At 34.9% G+C, this 15,622-nt stretch overlaps 1 pseudogene; it reads left to right on the top strand.

Moving 5' to 3' along the window:
- Positions 1 to 9,255: 9,255 nt before the first annotated feature.
- LOC133093196 (general transcription factor IIH subunit 3-like) lies at positions 9,256 to 10,169 on the top strand (annotated as a pseudogene).
- Positions 10,170 to 15,622: the final 5,453 nt, after the last annotated feature.

The raw sequence follows: 15,622 nt of genomic DNA, 5'->3' as shown, positions 1-15,622 counted from the left end.
AATTTGTTACTCATAAAGTAAACCACTGTGTTGTTATAGTTAACTAAAAAGCAACCCATATTTTGAAGTCCTTCAGACAAACAGTGGTTGAAAATCTTTATAAAACTGCATCATCTTGTGTACATATCGGTGTTAGAATTTCTGTAACTTCAAGGAATGTTAAATTTTTATCATTACATCATAATTATTTTCTTGACCTGGTCACATGTTTCTATTTCTACTGTCACAATTTAATTTAATTTAAATTTATTTTTTTTTAGTTTGACTTTATCATATTTCATATATGTTTATCCAACACTTATGTCTATGAGTTAGTATCAAGATTAATTTGGCCTATATGATTTTGATGACAAGATTTTAAGATAAATATGCTTTGGGTTTTCTATGAAAACTATCCTTACAAATCTTTAATAGAAGTTTGCATAGTGACACGCTTTTATTATTGGAATAGTGGTTTTTTTAAGTGAAAATGGAAAGGATTGGCATCTGTTGGCCTTGGGAGATCTTGTCCCACTTTGTGATTGTAGTCATTTCTATAATGGAAAAAGCATAATATTCAGTATTAAACAGATGTGGGATCTCTTCCTTCCTCTGAATTTTACAAATACTTATGAAAGCATTAACACATGTATCTCTGCTTTATAAAGCCTGGTGATATTAAATAATACAATACTTACAAAGTTCTTTCCACAATGGCTAGACCATGGTGGATGCCCTATAAATGTTCATTCTTCCTCTTCCTTTGTATGGCAGAGGTTGTTTCTCAAGATGTGTTCTCCACTCTTCCACAGCAAGTAAAACACTTTTTAAACAGCAATAAAGAGTTCCCAGCATCTTTACTACATGTGTGTGGAAGGGAACAAATCCCAGCCAGGGGAATACTAGCAGAAGTGGTGTAGGAACTTCTAGGAAGCCTAAATCAGAAGAATGTGAATTTCTTATCTTTCCTTTTTTGTTGTTGTTGTTAGCTGGAATGATTATGTTATTACTGAAACTTAAAGAGCCATGTTCAGTGACCTTAGGGATGGATAACTATAGGGGAAAAATAAAATAAAACATATCTGGGTTTGTGAAATTGTCAAGATACTGGGCATGGAGCATGATTTTTACATGAAAGGACAAGTTTCCATGTCTTAAATCACAATTATAATGGGCTTCTGATGACTCCTAGCTAAACATAACCCACTTTCAATCTCCCTCTTTCCTTATCTAATGTAATATTATATTTCTTCTGCAAGTAACTCCCTTAATCATATAACTATTCCAGTCATTGCTTTCAGATTATATTTCATCTTTTGGTTAGTTAGTGTTTAATGAGGACCTGTTATGTGACAAGTCTATCTAAATTGTGTAGACACAAGGGTCAACACATCAGACTAAAATCCCTCAGAGATCTTATATTTAAGTTGAAGAAAATAGAAGGTAAACAAATGACTAAGGAAATTTATATTATGTCATCTGGTGATAGTGTATTGAAGAAAAAGTAAACAGAAAAGAGAAAGAGTAAAGGTCAAGGTTGTGGGAGGATTGTGAAGATGGAGTTGTACTTTGAAATAAGGAAGTCAGGAAAGGGCTCAATAGGAAAATATTAATTGTACCATGACTTGAGAAGAGAAGAAACCAAAATATGTGGATATGAGGGAGAAAATCATGACAAGTGCCAATTCCCTGAGTTGGTAGTGTGTCTGGGGATGGAGAAAACCATGGAGACCTGCTAAACCTGGAAAAAAATCTGAGAAAAAAGGTGAAAAAAAGGTGGAAAAAAAGCTGGAAAAAAGGTGAGACAGAAAGGAAATAAATTTAGAAATGTGAGAAAAGGGCTCAGACTCTCCTTTAAATATGCACTTTTGTTCTTGACCTTTTCTTTACATAAAAGATTTTTAACATTGAACTCTTTTGAAATTCTAGATATCCTACAAGTTTTCAAATGTATTTTCTTCTAGAAGCCCTTTCTGATACCCTTGTCCAGGTGACGGCTACTCATTGACAATATCCTGATGATTTGATTGCACTTTTTAAAAATTTATTTATTTATTTATTTATGGCCGTGTTAGGTCTTCGTTTCTGTGCGAGGGCTTTCTCCAGTTGCGGCGAGTGGGGGCCACTCTTCATCGCGGTGCGCGGGCCTCTCACTATCGCGGCCTCTCTTGTTGCGGAGCACAGGCTCTAGACACGCAGGCTCAGTAGCTGTGGCTCACGGGCCTAGTTGCTCCGCGGCATGTGGGATCCTCCCAGACCAGGGCTCGAACCCGTGTCCCCTGCATTGGCAGGCAGACTCTCAAACACTGCGCCACCAGGGAAGCCCCTGATTGCACTTTTAATACGCCTTGCTAAAGTCTGGCTATAACTAACTTAACCATCTCACCTGATAGACTGTTTGTTGAAGGTACAAATTGAACTCTATCATTTTTCATTCAATACGAATTAGAACCCCAAAAAACTCATTATGTATGGAGCTATGCTTTTATATATGCTTGTATCTGACTAACCAAGATGCCATTTTATTATCTTACACTTTAGCGTTAAGTCTTTTGAGGTAATTAGAATAATTGTTTCTTTATATCAGAGCATGTTAGAATTCTAGTTAATTATGCACAAACTTGCTTAGTGGGGACCATCAAAGAGAAAAGTATAAATAGAAATGTTTTCTTCAGGCTATAAATAAGGACTAATGAAACGACTCTACCTCACAGGTTTTTGTCCAAGCACACTAATTACTGCTGTCTTTCTTTTGACTGGCCTTTTAGTAGTTTCAGTCTCCTTGTGTGGAGAAACTGTTGTACAGAAAAGAGATTTTCATGATATCAGAATAAACCTGAGGTTTGTGGAAAATCTCAGTCTCCTTCTACACATTACTTTTCTCCTTATTTTAAAGTCCCACCTGGATTTAGAGCAAGCTTCCAAGTGAGACTAAAGTTCTGTTGGCTTCATTTTCCCCACAAAAGTCTTTCAATAGTGAAAATTTTTGATCAATCTACAAGGATACCATTATTTCTCTGAGGGATGGAGGGGATAAAAACAAAATTCAGCACAGAAAAATGACCAACAGAGAAGCCCTCTCATACACACCCAAGTCACACACACAAACACATAGAACTGATCTGAAGGTTCTTATGGTGACAATAGAGGTTGAGCTTAAAATCTTCTCTAGCCTACAAAATGTATAGAAGTAATTCCTTATGATACTGGTTAAAGCTTAATTTTGCATAATTAGTTTTTTTACAAAAGTGAGAATTTCATCTATTATCAACTCACGTGGGCAGGAAAATATTATCCTATGAATTGAAATCCTTATGATGACATGGTAGGAACCATCTAATGAATTATTGTGTTAACACAGATTAAGATGATATTCCCTTTAAGAAATAATAAACCACATAGAAGAGAGGCAAAAAAAGGTATACATTCTTTCAACTGTTCTTAATTTTTTAAATATGTTATTATCATGATTTTCCAGAAATTTATTCAAGCACACACATGAATGTTATTGCTTTTTGCCCTATGAAACAAATTACTTATAGCTTTTTACAAACACTCTTTTCCTGAATTGAGCAATTTTCTCCATTAACTTTGCTGTAGGCATCCAATATCATAGCAATTACAGAGAGATTGTTCAATGAATACTAACTGCTAACAAAAATCAATGAGACTTTGCATTGCCTCTTCATGTAAAGACCACGGTTTCCTTTATCACATTATTATGGTCATTATTTGGTAATTCTTGCTGTGAATTCTGATTGATAGATTTTAAAAATCTAGAACATAGGATAATTTACTTGGATTCTGGTACTGCTTGACATAAAAGGAATGAGCCTACTGGTGTATTCCCTAGAGCTTCCTTCAGATTTTGTTAGAAGATCAGACTCTTTGTCATCTATACGATTAGCAAAAGAAGAGATTTCATTACAGAACTATGCCAGTTCTTTGCTTTATTTTCTTTATGTATCAGGGAAGCATAACCACTGTGAATGTTCTGAATAAGGGATTGCAAGTGGTAGATCACACACACTTGGAGGAGGAGATGGGACAATAATGTCTGGAAGGTGGAGCTAAAAGTTCAGAGAAAAGTTACTCATCAGTGCTCTTGAAGCACTGGGATCTGGAGAAAAGTTTGAGCTTTCTGGTCTGTCCAGATGCCCCAGAGGCACTACAAAGGAGAGCTAGTAGGAGGTGCTACCTCTGTGCCCTTTGGTGGGTCTGGGTCCATTGTGGGTCACCAGGGTATTAGGAAAAAATGGTTGGACTATTAATAGGAGGAAGCCAGGACAAGCTGGAATCCACTAAGATCTCTGCATCTGGCTCTCATTCATGTAGTTGTGAAACCTTCATAAAACAGTGGCTCCTGCTTCACCTCCAGCTTCCAAACCTCATGGCAATGTTTTTTAGATCAACTCCAACTCAAAACCATACAGAGAAGGGGACAATGGGCAACCTAGTTCCAGGTTAGACAAGGTAGACACAGTGCCAAATCACCACGTGAAGCATTTCTGGTTTTCTACTTTCCTAGTGAAGTCTTGTCAATGTGTGCTCCAATGTGTAAATGTGTTTTTCAATGGTTAAATTTTGGTTTCAATTACATCTAATAAATATAAACTGTGTATGCATACATATGTATATATGAAATGATATGAGGGGTGATTAAATTGACCAGGAAAATAGAAGAGAAGAGTGGAGAAAAAGATGAGGATTTTTTCTAATAAAAGGAAGTAAATGATTTTTCAATAGGTGATGACTATTTGAAAAGAGATTAAAATCTTTTATAAAAAACATTCATTATGAAGACTTAAAAATAAATGAGTGGGGGAGTAAAAAGACAAATTTGATAATAATTTATATGATACTGGGTTTGGATCTTAGGAAGTTTTCTAGCCCTCAGATATAACCTATATTCTGCAAGATCATCTATGTCAGTAATGATGATGTATTTTGCCCTTCACCTTGACTACTACCGTCCTTGACTTATGATGTGAATAAGGAAAAAGAGCCCAATTAATTGTTTTACTTCAAACCTCAAAAGTCATTATGTAAACAGCTCCACATTCTATGATTTTAAGTCAGACTACTTTGAGAGTGTTTGCTAGGATTACCCCAGACTGCGTCATTTTGGGTACAATCCTAGGAAAAGTTAATTTGGGAGTAGGAAAATGAGATAGAGAAGGAAAGGGAGACAATACAGGCCATGTTAAGAAGCAAGTTCCCAGGGTGGGCAACTGGAACTCTATCTGACTTGGGAGGGCTGGGACACTGCGTGGGGACTGCTTGTGAGTTACCCATCTGAAAGGAGGGGAAAATGGTAATCTATTCACCAACTCCCTTTCCTTGTTGTTAAGAACTTGTTCCAAGGTGCTTCAACTCTTCAGCAGCTCTGTTCTTTTGGCATGTGGAACTTGCACTTACATACAGAGAAGCCTGGTTTCTCCCTCAGAAAGGAACCACTAGTGTACATACATAGATTGAAACTCAAAAAGCCATAGGCAGGTCACAACAACATCTGTTATGGAGGATTTTCTCCCCTCCTCTCCCCAAAAGTTCTTCCCACATAAAAAAGTTTCCAAGTGAGACTATCTCATGAAAGAGTGGGAAAATATTATTTGATTTCATTAAAGTTGTTTAAATATTTAGGGGTTTAGAAAAGAAAAATTCTATTTGTGGACAGTTCATTTTCTATAAACCTCAAAATCAAAATCTCATAGGTGAATTTTATTTGAAATACAATTTAGTTTATGAACATTGGTTGCCAAAACTGTTTTCTAGGACCACATGCTTTGCTATAAAATGACTAGTACAGGAAAGAATACTTAAATATATAGAAGCAAAAATAAAAACTGAAAATTTATAGTAAATAAAATCATCAACACATCTATGCAAATTTTTTTTTTTTTTTTTTTTTTTTTGGTCACATCGCATGGCTTGCAGGATCTCAGTTCCCTGACCAGGGATTGAACCATGGCCACAGAAGCCCGAACCCTAACCACTAGACCACTAGGGATCTCCCTATGCAAATATATTCTAGTGTATGTGCACTTGTCAAAACAAGTTAAAGAAACTCATTTACCAATATAGAATCAACATAGCACAAACTTGTATACAGAGATGATTGAGGACAAGGGATCAACTTGACACTAACAGGCAGAAATTTGAATTCCAGTTCTCACCCTCATTAACAATGTTTTTGAAAAGCTCTATTTCATAAAAGGTTTTTATATGAAAAATAGAAAGTTTGGTTAATGAATTTCTATTTTCCTGCCCTGAAACATTTGCTATGTTTCTAAGAAGGCTCAACTCGTATCAAATATTCTAATGATATTCAACTAAGACTATTTATTGAGCTCTCCTATGGGATCAGTCAGAGAAATTTAAACAAATTTAGCCTACAAATTTCCATAAAGAAAATTTTTTGGATAAAGAAGATGTTTAGCTGAGGGTTTTGCTTTATAAATATGGATCAAAATATTGCATAATTATAAAACAATTTATTAATTTTGAGAACTAATTAAATGTCAGAGAAAATAAATGACCACTCTCTTCTTTAACTCCCTTTTAAAAATGTGCCAAATGAGACAAAAACAGTAGCTTTGTCTGTAAACATCAATTTTCACCAACTCAATATGACCCAATGCTTAAAGGTATCCCTCACATTGTTCTACTGGCAATGAATTTTCTCTGACAGTATAAAATACAGTGATTCCCTGATCCCTGGTGACCACAGTAGTTAACTTGTTCAGTCATGCCTGTAACAATTCCTTCAGTACATTAGAAAAATTACTTAGGGATAATGTTCCCAAATCACATTGCCCAAACTAACTGTTCAAGAGACCATTATTGCCCTAGCTTAGAGAAAATTCAAGTTTATTAATAAACACGTACATCCATGTTATGAATTGCTATTTTATGTATATGGTGATGACTATAGAGGAGGAGAGAACTTGGATCTCTTCTAGAGGATGTTGGTAGAATTCCTAATCCTTTTATTTACCTTATTCTAGAAATAATCTGTAAGGCACTCTAGGCAAATGCCAGTTCAGTCATAACTCTGAGCTAAAAATTAAGAAGTCATGGTTTACGGGAGGGTTAATACTACTATAAACACTCACAACGGTGCAGGATCAAGAGTCAAGAAGTCACTGACTTTGAGTACATCAAAACTGTGATTTAGAGAGTTAAAGGATTGATTGTAGAAAAGCCCAGCTGAAAAAATAAAAAGGTATCAACATAGGTAGAAGAGCATACAAATTCTCAGTAGCCCTTTCTGCTTGTGGATAAAAGTTTAAGGCTTAAAAAAGAAATAAAAATGCTAATAATGATTAGATCATTTTCTATGTTTTAACAGGCATATTTAACATTTCAGAAATGTCAACTAGCACACCAGACTGTATTTCTATGTATTAGCATTAACATTTTATTTCAGCTGTGAAAACAAAATAAATGACTATTAATAAATTAAACAATTCCAAATGAAATCAATTTGTTTCACATAGAGCTTCTTTGAATAAAACAGATGTCCTAGTTTCTGCTGGAAACTTACTATCCTATAGAACTTCTGATGTGTGTACACAAAAACATTGTATATATTTTCAAATATTATTTTTTTTCCAGTACCTTCTCTGGCACAAATAATTTTGAAGAGTGAGGGGATTTTATTCTTGGTAAATATTGCCTATCCAATGGTAAATAAAGAGTAACAATTATTTCTGGATTGTCATTAATAATCTAAATTGCTTAAATTTATTATAACACCTCAACCTTAAAAAAAAAAAGTAATATATCATGAAGGATGCTGTAACATGTATTTTTGTCTTCTAAGATTTCTAAACATTCTTGGTTTCATCAGTTTACTTCAAAATGTGTATGTTTCAGAGTTCAGAGGACTGACTCAAGATTCATGTTTCTATATGTCTACGCTAAGAAAGGATTTGGCGACTAACATATATGGAATTGTAGAATAAGAAACTCCAGAAATCCACTCCTCCAGAAAAGCAATGTAAACATTGACAAAAACTTCAAAACCAATATTCTCAGAACTCTAGAAATTAACCAAAGCTTGCAACCGTCCAAGGACTATTTATTTAAGGAAAAAATGGTTGAATATCAGTAAGAACAGTGAGGTTTGTTGTATTTTAAGTTTCCCTTATTCTCATCCATGCTCCAAAATTTCCTCTCTCCAATAGATTCTCAAACACAGTAGCTATAAAAACCAGCATCCCAGAAGCAACTTGAAGAGCAAGTTTGGACCTCGCCAAAAAGCCTAGACTACTGTCACTATTTGTCCTGTTTGGCAGCTCTCCGGAGACCAGCATTTGTTTTTATTTTTATTTTGTTTTGTTTTTCCCTGGCACAGAGTTCATGTAATACAAAGTCTGACTCCATTTTTATGCTTGACCACTGACAGCTTTTATAGCTTACCTCTTTCCCTCTGGCCCACATGTGTGAAAGCTGGTAAGAGAGCCCAAGAGCTCCCTCCTTCGGTGCTGATGAGAGTTTAAACCATGCAAAGCCCTGTCCACATGTGAGCACCCGTCCCGTTACAACAACAAACCCCCCAAATCTGTCTACTATTATTTTTTTATCAAGCCATTTTGGACCAACTTAAGAGGACAGTCCTGTTGTCCTCATAAAGCCTCATTATATAAAAATAATAAATCTTTCATATCCCCTTGGAGTGTGTTTGTGGCATCATCAGTCTTGAGACCTGAAACAAATTTTGGGTAAGGGAGTCCATACTACCTCTGCAGGAGGGGCTAAATAATTGGTGTCCTGAGCAGGATGTCCAATTGAAGACTTTCTTCACCAAGGTCTTTCTTCTCTTGCTTTGGTTTGCTAACTGTCTCTACTGTCTGCTGGTGAGCATGAACTTTGAGCTGCTTCTTACTGGGTAGCTAGCACTTTAAGCTGTGATACTTTGTGCATATTTGCTGAGTTTTACCAGGACTCTGTTATAGATTTAAGTGACCTAAGTCAGAAGTTTTGATAAATGACATTTAGGGACAGGAGTATAGGACTAGAGGCTACTCAAAGTGGCCCTGGGTCTTCTGTCTCAGCCCAGACTTATCTGTATATCTTAGAATGAATCATGTCTCAATTCCAACATAATCCATGAAGGATGCTAAATGCAAGGGAAATAATTATGCCCTATGTGATATATGGGCTCATTGGATGGTCACATATGTGGAGGGAGAACAGTCAATATTTGAAGAGATATAATTATTTAAAAATTTGAGACTGCAAGTGGCTGTGTGCTGAGGGACCCGGGCTGCCATGGTCTCAGACGAAGATGAATTGAATCTTCTAGTTATCGTAGTTGATACCAGCCTAATTTGGTGGGGAAAGCAAGCATTAAAGTAATCTCAGTTTACTTTATCAAAATGCATAAATGCAGTGATGGTGCTAGGAAATTTTCATTTATTCATGAATTGTTCCAACAAACTTGCTGTGATAGCAAGTCACATTCAAGAAACTCTATTCTTATATCCCGGAAAGAATGGCAGACTTGGAGACTTCTTTGGAGACTCTGGCAACCCTTCTTCTGAATTTAATCCCTCAGGAAGTGAAGATGGAAAATACGAGTTGTTAACAGCAGCAAATGAAATTATTGTTGAAGAGATCAAAGATCTAATGACCAAGAGTGACATAGAGGGTCAACATATAGAACCTCTGCTGGCAGGATCCCTCGCCAAAGTTCTTTGCTGCATTCATAGAATGAACAAGGAGGTTAAAGATAATCAGGAAATGAAATCGGATATTGGGTGATTAAGGCTGCAGAAGACAGTGTGTTGCAATATATGAACTTCATGAATGTCAACTTCGCAGCACAGAAGCAGAATATTTTGATTGGTGCCTGCGTGTTAGACTCTGATTCAGGACTCCTCCAAAAGACTTGTGACATCACAGGGAGACTGCACCCTCCCTTCTGCAGTATATACTGTGGGTTTTTCTTCCTGATCAAGATCAGAGATCTCGGTTAATCCTCCCTCCCACCCCCAATTCTTTTTGACTACCGGGCTGCTTGTTTCTGTCATCGAAATCTCATTGAAATAGGCTACATCTGTTCTGTGTGCTTGTCAGTATTCTGCAATTTCAGCCCTTTCTGCACTACATGCAAGACAGCCTTTAAGATTTCTCTACCTCCAGTACTGAAGGCCAAGAAAAAGAAACTAAAAATGTCTGCATGATAGTAAAAATTGTTTCCCTGTCACTTAGAGCTATTAATAGAAATTATATGGCAGAATCTTTGTTAGGAAGGCTCTGAAAAAAAGAGATATGTGCAAGATAATTTTTAATGAACTTTCTTACAGGAAATATTGTAAAACATCATCCTCACCCTGTGTTTCTGGGGGGGCTGATTTATTGGAGGGAGTCATTCTATGCAATATACCCTAAAAAATTTTCTGACTGTTTTTGTCCAGAAATGGGGGAAGAAAGCAAAATTGTGACTTTTTTTTAATGAGATGATCGTTTGTCAAAGACAGTCTGTGCTGACTGATTATAGGTGTCAGAACCTACCCATCTAGGTTCTTACTATGAAATGTACAACATGAAATTTGAATGCAGTTTTGGAAAAAGTGACTATTTATGGAGTAATGGCATTAATCAAGATAGAACATCTTACTTGAATCAACACTTAACTTTGACGGTAGTCAAGTAAATAAAATCCTTATTTTCTAGATTGAGATTTAGCTCCAGATATCAGCAGATATTTATTCTTTTGTCTGACATCAGTACATGTTTAGACAGAGTCATCCAAATGATAGTTTGTCACTGAATATCTCTAAAATCTGATTTTAAATGAATAAGGAGAGTGAGTGCAGTAGTCTGGTAGCAACTTTTTCTTTAGAAACAGTTGTGTGAAGAGCTTATTTGTGAAAGCCAATGTCTGGGTTCTGAGGGGGAATTTCTTGGGGAGAATGGCTTCTTTACATTTAAGTGTTGCCCCCTCATAGAATTCATCCCTTTTTTAATGAGGAGGAGAAAAGCATTAATACTGAAGAACTGTTCTGTAGAAGCTTTGAACTTAATACTGCAAACTTCTATAAGTTCAAAAGAAAAATTATTTGTAATTTCAACAATAAAAAACTTATTTTTCTATGTAACCTTGAAGTTATTAAAAGTTCTTTTAAATTCCAGCATAGTGTAGAAAGGATTTTCAGGAATGGGGGCTGGTTTGATTTGTTTTTTAAAAGTATATTGACAAAAATCTATTTGTGTATACAACCTTGTATATAAATAAGATTTTAATTTTCTCTTGATACCATCTCAGAAACTGAGTTTCATTTAAGTAATTTGGTGTTTGTTTAGATTATTTCAGGTAGATTTTGTATTCTGGATTTATGATTTTGTTAACAAATACCCAAAGATTTTGGTGATCACTTTCCAAGTACTTGTTAATCCTTGAGTTTAAGAATCTGTTTGTCTTTTAAAAATAATATTCAATATTTCACAGCCTAACTAATTGTAATGGAGATCACTATTTTAAGTCTAGGAAATAAAGCATCATATATCTAAAGATGAATAATTTCAAACAAGCTGATAAGGTTTCTGTTATTACTTTTTCATTTGAAATGTTTTATGGACAAGCTTAATTCTGTTTAAATTTTACTTTTAACTGTTGTGTTAATGGTTTATTTTGTATAAATTTTTATAATAAAATAATTTAAATTTTCATTAAAAAAATTTGAATTACTGAGATCCATACTCCTAAAGACAGATGACTCACTAGAACCCTACAAAAATATTTTGCTGCTTATGCCTCTGTCAAAGCAAATATCATGATCTTCAGGGTTGTAGAAAAACACACCCATGGCACCCCTGTAGCACAGCCACTAAAGCTCAGATGGATCTTTGAACCCAATAAAGCAAAGAGTGAGACCCCTAAATGTGACCATACTGATTTGATGTTCTGTGGAGGAAGAACCTTAGAAATATACATACACCAAAGTATATCAACTAAATGAGGAGGAGAAAGAAAGGGAGAAAGGTAGAGGGAGGAAGGAAGGAAGGAAAGAAGGAAGGAAAAGGAGAAATAGAAAATATGAGCAGACTAATTACCAGTAATGAAGTTGAATCAATCATTTTAAAAAGTCCAAGCAAACAAAAGTCCAAGATCAGATGGCTTTACAGGTAAATTCTACCAAACATTTAGGGAAGTATTAACACCTATATTTCTCAAACTATTCCAAAAAAATTGCAAAGAAAGTAATGCCTTTGAAATCATTCTACAACATCAGAATCATCCTGATACCAAAACCAGACAAAGATCACACACAAAAAATAAAATTATGGGCCAATATCACTGGTGAACATAGATGCAAAAAACCTCAACAAAATGTTAGGAAACTGAATTCAACAATACATTAAAAGGATTATACTTTATGATCAAAAGGAATGAACTATCAGAAAGAGAAATTAAAAAGACTACCCCATTTACAATTGCATCAAAAATATAAAATACCTAGGAGTAAATGTAACTAAGGAGGTAAAATATTTATACTCATACACTGTACACATGGTATCAACTACCATCATGCATGATATACCCACTGCAGAGTTGCTGTTTTACATCCCTTAACCAAGACACCCATGATAAAGGTCAGGACCCAAGGGTCAACATAGTTGGAGATACTTCTGGTAGTCATCTTAGCACTGGATGCCGTGGCCAACAACTAGTTCATCAATGTTTTTATAGAATCTTGAGCCATTAACAATTGTCTGTCTGCCTGATACAGCCAATGGCAGCAACAACATTCCTTATCTAAGGAATATCTTGACTCATAGATACCCAAAATATAAATCAAGGTCACATGTCTCTACATGACTTCATCAGCTTATTCCCTTCAAGCATCCAGATATTGGAAATAATGTTAGAGAAACAATTTATTGGAATTTCCAATCAACCTTTCTTTACTTGATGTTAGAATATTTTTCCCCTGTAGAGGAGGAAAGAGTTTCTTTCTCCTGAGGTCTTCTGGGGTTTCTATTAGTCTAGTACTACATTATCCCAATTTTAATATTTGAAGATTTCCAAATCACTTGGGTGATCCAACACAGGGCCATAAGTATGTATTTTAGAGCTATTTAACTTATGGTTCATCTTTATCTTAGTACATAGTTTTGGAGGATACAAGCTTTAGTTAGTGGTTGCCAAGGAGGAGAGGGAGATGGATGGAGGGAGCGTTAGAAAAAAATAGTGAATTAGAATGGATCCTTTAGCTGGTTCCTTGTTTAAACCTAAAAAGAAAAAAAAAAAAAAAAGCTTAAATTAGTGAAGGTTTGTCATAATTTCTTCCTTTGCTATGCCCTCATCTTGAACTTGAGCCTCCATAGACTAAGGAGGACATCAAAAAGACAGCCAATTTTTGAGGCTCTTTTTTTCTTCCTTTTTTTCTTTCTCTTTCTTTCTTTCTTTCTTTTCTTCTTTCTTTTTTTCCTTTTTAACAGAATACGCCTTCCCTCTTAGCAGAATCAGCTTTCAGTACTTTAATTTTTCCCAGTATTTGTGCTATATCTCACACTACCAATAAGATGCCTTGATTATTTTGTCAAACCTTTTAGTTATTCTCATGAAAAGGTTGAATTGACCCACCTAATACTCCATGAGCTAATGCAGACCCTTAGCCAATTTTATGTTCTATGCACACATTCTTAAGTAATCTTATTCAAGTGGAACATGTTGGGTTATTTTTTGTGATAAAATGACAAAATCATTGCTGTAATTGTAATAACTCAACTAGATACTTTTCATCCATCATGTGTGAGTATCACACTAAGTCACTCTCATCACATTGTTAATTCTAAAATACCTAAAAATTCAATTTCACTACACTTCTCTATCCTTGATGAAGGTCTCTATCCTTGATGACTGAATGTAGTTTATGTTTTAGAGATGAAAGATGTTAGAGAGGCACTGTTTTGCAGTTTGTTTTCTTCCTGTCTTTAATCTGTCTTACAAAATTCCTTCATGAAAAGTTGTATATCAACAACTGGTAAATTTATTTAAGTTTTGAAGACTGATATTTATGTACAGTATGCATATATGTATACAGAAACATGACATATATTATGTATATACACATATATGCATATATACATATACATGCATGCCAATTTTGCTAGGTAACTAGAAAACTTTAGAATCATCTAAAGAGAAAATACTGTGGTTTTCTTACGTATACATTTATTTATAGACTTCATCCGAAAAATGAATCAAAGCAGCAGAATATACGCCCTATAGGAATAAGGAGCTTTAATACTTCTCTACCACATTTTATAGACTTTATTTCCTTTTCTAATCAAGTGAAATTCTATAAAAGGAAACTCAGTTTCCTTTGTATTACATCTTGATTAATCTTTTTATTTACAATGTGACTAGATAAATCAAGAGACTATTTTATGAAGGTTATCTAAATTCCACTAAGCAAATTAAATTAATTGACAAGGATTGGCTGGGTATTTGTGAAGTACTACGAAGAACTCCATTGTTATTGTTAAGAACTAGACATTTACTCCTTGTTAAATTAACAGATTCAATTGAGAAATCATAGTTAATACAATAGTCACCCACTTGGTTATACTCTGTAATTACTCTACATGACAAAGTTACTAACATTGGAAAAAACCACCAATAAGAACTAGCTAAATCACAGCCCCTTCATTGTGGGGAGGAGAGCATTTTTTTCAAATTTTCAAGTAGTGCACTCAAAAATACATTTATTAAGCTTTTACCACTTGAGTAATATTACATTTTTGGGATGAACTGAAGTGTATCATTTCAATTTTCCAATCTGATAATTAGTAAACATACTCTCCCCATGATGAAAAATATTGAAACTTGTCATTCTTTTTGATTCATTAATCTCTCTCAAACATTGAAAAAAATCAGTCTACCCTTGTCTTGTTGTTCAAGAAATGATACAAGTTGGAGGCTAATATTGAAAGGTTAGATAATGGATCCCAAATATTTTAGATACTAACAACATATCCTAAGTGATCTGCAGTAAAATACATTTCCTGAAATCAAAAATTTTTAGTGAATAATTGTTTGCCACTTACTATGGACTAAATATTTGGGTTCCTCCAAAATCCATATGTTGAAACCCTATGTGAAGGTGGGGGCTTTGGGAGGTAATTAGATTTAGATGAGGTCCTTAGGGTGGAGTCCTCATTATGGGGTTAGTACTTTTATAAGATGAAGAGACCAGAACTCCCTCTCTCTCTCCATGTGAGGAATCAGCAAGAAGGCAGTGATCTGGAAAGAGGTAGAAGGCCCTCAATATGAATCTGATCATGCTGGCATCTGAGCATGCTGACCACGAGGCTGATCTCAGACTTCCAGCCTCCAGAACAGTGAGAAATAAATGTTTGTTGTTTAAGGCACCTAGTATATGGTATTCTGTTATAGCAGAATGCCAGACTGATTAATAAAATACTCATTTATAAACATCCTATTCAAGGCTAATTTGCAAACTTTTGTTCCTGATTGTCTGATGCTTTAATTCTTGACTACCTAGAATCTATTTTACATGTATGAACATATCAATCACCCCAAAATATGTTTAAACAGAGTGAATGTTTGCAAATATAAAATGGCATTTTCTAAGAATTTAGGCATATACTAAGATATGATAACAAA

This window comes from Eubalaena glacialis, chromosome 6, assembly GCF_028564815.1.
Source record: "Eubalaena glacialis isolate mEubGla1 chromosome 6, mEubGla1.1.hap2.+ XY, whole genome shotgun sequence".
Lineage (NCBI taxonomy): Eukaryota > Metazoa > Chordata > Mammalia > Artiodactyla > Balaenidae > Eubalaena > Eubalaena glacialis.
This window is presented reverse-complemented; position numbering and strand designations above follow the sequence as displayed.